This window comes from Zea mays, chromosome 4 (genome assembly GCF_902167145.1).
Source record: "Zea mays cultivar B73 chromosome 4, Zm-B73-REFERENCE-NAM-5.0, whole genome shotgun sequence".
NCBI classification, from domain to species: domain Eukaryota; kingdom Viridiplantae; phylum Streptophyta; class Magnoliopsida; order Poales; family Poaceae; genus Zea; species Zea mays.
In genome coordinates, this window is record NC_050099.1 from 103457846 (window position 1) to 103463421 (window position 5576).

Consider the following 5576-nt stretch of genomic DNA (forward strand, 5'->3'; position numbering starts at 1 on the left):
ACCAGGCTCCGAGCCTCCCTACTGATCAGAGGTTCGAAGGCTAGCCCCTCGGAAGGGTTCGACAGCCGCCTCAGATCACGTGGGCCCTACACCCACTATTGGTCAGAGGTTCGAAGGTCGGCCCCTCGGAAGGGTTCAACGACCGCCTCAGGCTACTCGGGCTCTGCGCCCACTACTGATCAGGGGTTCGAAGGCTGGCCCTCGAAGGGTTCACAGCCGCCTCAGACACAGAGCGAGGGATGACCATGGGTACGTTCGATACATAACCAAGGCTCGGGCTGCGCTCCCAAGGTACCCTAGGACATTTCCGAGACCAGCGGGAACGATCTTGTAACGGAATCCCATCAGAGGGAGGCATCGAGCCCTCGGACACCGTCGCCAGGGGACCGGGTCCGGCAGATCACCCGCAGGTACTTTTGGGCGTGCCTCTAGGCCCCTAGCCGACCCCTAACGAACAGGGCACGGACGTCCACTCGGATTACCCGCTTGCAGCTCACCGGAGACACCATGTTCGGCGCCCATCGAGGGCAACATGGCGCTTTCCCCCCTCCTCCTTGCGGAAAGGCAACGCAGGGGCGTATGTAAAAAAGCCGAGTCTGTCCCTGATCGCCCTCTCGCCCTGTGTAGAGGCTCGGGGGCTGCTCTCGCAAACCCGGCTCCGGCCGAACCGTTGACAGCGTCAACATACCAGCCCGAGAACTTGGGACCCGACCGTACACCCGGGCTACGGCCAGCTCGCATGAGGGAACGACCAGACCAGCCGAAGCATTACGCGAGGCATTAAGACCTCGAAGGAGTGAAACCACTCCTCCGAGGCCTCGGGGGCTACACCCAGTGGGTGCGCTCGCGCGCACCCACCGGAACAAAACGCAACCGAGAAAGGCTGGTCCCCTTGCAAAAAAGTGCGACGAAAGCCTCCAAGCGAGTGCTAACACTCCCTTCGAGGCTCGGGGGCTACTGTCGGGGACCATAATTAGGGGTACCCTCAAGGCTCCTAATTCTCAGCTTGTAACCCCCATCAGCATAAAGCTGCAAAGGCCTGATGGGTGCGATTAAGTCAGGGATCAGTCCATTCGAGGGACTCGATCACGCCTCGCCCGAGCCTAGCCTCGGACAAGGGCAGCCGACCCCGGAGGATTTCCGTCTCGCCCGAGGCCCCCCTCCAGCGGCGAACATATTTCCGGCTCGCCCGAGGCCCTGTCTTCGCCAAGAAGCAACCCTGACCAAATCGCCGCACCGACCGACCAAATCGCAGGAGCATTTAATGCAAAGGTGGCCTGACACCTTTATCCTGACGCGCGCCCCCCAGCCGGCAGAGCCGAAGTGACTGCCGTCACTTCGCCGCTCCACTGACCGGCCTGACAGAAGGACAGCGCCGCCTGCGCCACTCCGACTGCGGTGCCACTTGACAGAGTGAGACTGACAGGCAGTCAGGCCCGGCCGAAGGCACCATAGGAAGCTCTGCTTCGCCCGACCCAGGGCTCGGACTCGGGCTAAGTCCCGGAAGACGGCGAACTCCGCTCTGCCCGACCTAGGGCTCGGACTCGGGCAAAGTCCCGGAAGACGGCGAACTCCGCTCCGCCCGACCCAGGGCTCGGACTCGGGCAAAGTCCCGGAAGACGGCGAACTCCGCTCCGCCCAGGGCTCGGACTCGGGCAAAGTCCCGAAAGACGGCGAACTCCGCTTCGCCCGACCCAGGGCTCGGACTCGGGCTAAGTCCCGGAAGACGGCGAACTCCGCTCCGCCCGACCCAGGGCTCGGGCTCGGGCTAAGTCCCGGAAGACGACGAACTCCGCTCCGCCCGACCCAGGGCTCGGACTTGGGCTCAGCCCCAGAAGACGACGAACTCTGCTCCGCCCGACCCCAGGGCTCGGACTCCGCCCTGGCTTCAGCCGACGGCCTCTGCCTCGCCCGACCCAGGGGCTCGGACTCGACCTCGGCCACGGAAGACAGACTCGACCTCGACTTCGGAGGAGCTTCCACATCGCCCAACCTAGGGCGCAGACCAGCCACGTCGACAGGAGGCGCCATCATCACCCTACCCCGAGCTGACTCGGGCCACGAGGACAAGACCGGTGTCCCATCTAGCTCGCTCTGCCAGATAGGCAATGATGGCGCCCCGCGTACTCTGTGACGACGACGGCTCTCAGCCCCCTTACGGAAGCAAGAGGACGTCAGCAAGGACACAACAGCTCCGACAGCTGTCCCTCCGCCAGGCTCCATCGCTCCTCCGACGGCCACGACATCACACCAGCTGGGTGCCAAAATCTCTCCGGCTGCCACGACGGCATGTACTTAGGGCGCTAGCTCTCCTTCGCTAGACACGTAGCACTCTGCTACACCCCCCATTGTACACCTGGATCCTCTCCTTACGCCTATAAAAGGAAGGACCAGGGCCCTCTTAGAGAAGGTTGGCCGCGCGGGGACGAGGACGAGACAGGCGCTCGCTTGAAGCCGCTCGCTCCCTCTCCCGCGTGGACGCTTGTAACCCCCTACTACAAGCGCACCCGACCAAGGCACGGGACGAACACGAAGGTCACGAAATTTCTACCTCTCTCACGCCCATCTCCGGCCACCTCGCTTTCCCCCCTTCGCGCTCGGCCTCGCGCTCGACCCATCTGGGCTGGGGCACGCGGCGACATTCACTCGTCGGCTTAGGGACCCCCCCGTCTCGAAACGCTGACAAGCGGCCTAGGCGCCAGCATTGCCAGCGCGGTTACTAGGTCACGCCGCCGCCGTCGCTAAACCATACATCAACCCTAGCCTCCCGCATCACGCTAACGCACAGCGCTCGCCTACTGTGCCTTTGCCTGCGCACGATGCTCCGCGCCCACGCCCGCGCCCGGCTAGCTCCCTCCTCCTCTCATGACTCCGTGCATGACTCCCTTCTCCGATCCCCAGGCCAACCGTGCCCCATAGCTCCACCTTCCCTGCAGGTCGTAGCCCCGCCCGGCCACCCAAAGTCTCGGTCCCAGCCCTCGCCCACACGGTCGTGCTTGCAATTTAGCCTAGAAGGACTGTGGCTGGAGTGCGAGTCCGCGATTCCCATCATGAAGCCCAAGCTTGTGATCAAGCTCGTGTACCACATTGGTAGGAGTATCTCTTTCTTTCCCTGATGTTGACTGTCCGTTTAGGCCGCCTTCAATATTCACCACAAGCTATTCGTGTTTCTTGCCTGGTCTAGTCATTGGGCTCGTAAAGTGAGGCTATAACATCATGATTATCCTATTTTTCTATTGTTGGCTTGCGAGATCCATGTCTCTTTTAAGGGAATAGCTAGAATCTTGCTTTGTTTATTCACCTGGTTCATGTAAAGTGGAAGTCTGCACTCCTTTCTCATGTGGCCATCAAATATCTTTTAGATAATGCCTTGTATTGTTTACGACAAGCTGAAGCAAGGATGCTGATTTGTATACAATACCATGGATTCAATTAACACTGCTTTTTCCTTGAAGAACATCAGGTTGACAAAGAAGAATTCCAGACTCCCACGAGCATAACTTACTAGATCAACTCTGAATACACAAAACTTAAGAAACACGTCCAGTTGAGCACTTGGAACAACATATTTAGTTACAGTTTTTTTTATCTCTAGCACGTCAAGTATTTTTTGTTACTGCATGTAAATTATTTGAAGGGAAAAGCATCCGACATAAACCTGTTATGCCTAGTTACAGTTTTTATTTCTAATACATCAAGTAACATAAATAGATCATTCATATGTTTTTCCCTTAGTCCAGCTACTTATTCTGAATCTATATTATTTTTACATGCTTACTTGATACACATGATAGTTGTTTGAAGAACAAATTTAATCGTTAAAAAGTACAGTATAAACAATGCACAAACTCTCAATCCTACATTGCAAAGGCTTATATATAGGTAAGAAAATAATCATTGTATACTTATCTCCATAGTTAAATGATATGTGAATGTGTTGTCTAGGTAGTGAGGTGGTGGCTGCTAGGGATGTGGGAGACGACCCATGAAATAGACAGTTTGGGAGGGTGGGATTAGATTGTTTCATTGTTTATCACGTCACTGTAACCTGTAAACATATGGCATATCTTCTAATCTTAATGTTTGTAACTAATTTATTTAGAGTTAAGTTTGATTGCTTTGGGAATTTGGACATGTTGCTATACTATGACATAACACTGTTTATTGGTTAATCCCTCTGCATGACCCATGAACCACCCACCTAAGGCCTCTCATCATACCACATGTTTAGGAAGTAGAAGGTGACTTAGTTACATAGTTACATGTTTTGTTGTCCCAGTTTTACATTCACAAGTGAATTTGGGTCTTTATATAACATATTGTAATTCTTTATGGTGCTTCTTTTTTGTCTGAACATGACAATTTTTTATTTGCATCCTAATTATTTCTTGACATATGATTGCGATGTCCTAATTATTCCACCTAGAAGAATTGTATTTTTTGTTGTTGACACGTGCTAATTGAATGATGCTTTCATAATATTTCAATTAAATGCATTAGCACTGTTCATATCTAAAATTCCTTCTAAAGTGTTATTTCAAAATCCAAGTTGTACCTTATTTTAAGACCTCCATTCTCACCAGACTTATTTTTATATCATTTTAGAAGCAAGAAAAATATGAGAATGTTGAACCTAGTGCAATAGATCTTTTCAAGGTGATGCATTTTAGCAAGAAGAAAGGTTTTAGCAAAAATGTTCAGAAAGCTATTGTAAGTGCTTGTTTTCGTTTTATGTTTGTTCTCACAACTTGCAACTTGAGGTATACTATACTGATGAATAACCTTTAACCTTTATATTAGGTTGACATGGAAGAAATGGTGGCAGCACCAGTTCAGGATGGACAACAACCGAAATCTCCTACAGAAGTTGTTTCTAATGTGCTATGAGGCTCTAGTATGTTCCTACACAATCTTGGTCTTCAGCCAACCTCCAAGAAAAGCTCCACAATGATAGTTTCTACAAAGGTTTAACAACTTCAGGATCAACTGGAGGCCGAACAGTAAGAAAAAGATGGACTTCGAAAAGAAGTGGAAACCTTAAAGACTTAGGCACAGGCATCTCTAGAGACCATTGATAGTATGAAGAGGTCGATGCAATAAAATAACAACCTCCTTCATCAACTATTAAGCTTCAATCGAGCTCAAGTGCCTCTATCTTAAGTCTACTTGACCATTATAGGACCTGCAACCTTATGGTTGCTATAGTAGCTAGTTACAGTAGCTCTAGATTTGAAGTTATATGATTATTTTCAATTTTGTTTAATGTTTGATACTTTGAGTTGAAGTTATAGGATTTTCTTTGGATTTTAAGTTAAAGAATTTGCAGATATATATATTTTGAAGTTATATGATTCTCTTCTAGATGAAATATTTGTGTTCAACATATTTTTACGATATTTTTGTTATGATGTGTAATATTCCATGATGATATGAATTTATATGATGTGTTCCTTCTGATGACGATTGTCACAAATGCATTGCCACATTAGCGGCCACCTTCCAATTTATGACGAATTTTTTCGTCACAGCAATTTTGCCACATCATCTGGCTTGCCGTGTGATCAAATCTATGACAA

The 5576-nt window shown here is 50.7% G+C and overlaps 1 pseudogene; it reads left to right on the forward strand.

Moving 5' to 3' along the window:
- Positions 1-3839: 3839 nt before the first annotated feature.
- Positions 3840-5049, forward strand: LOC118477067 (uncharacterized; annotated as a pseudogene).
- Positions 5050-5576: the final 527 nt, after the last annotated feature.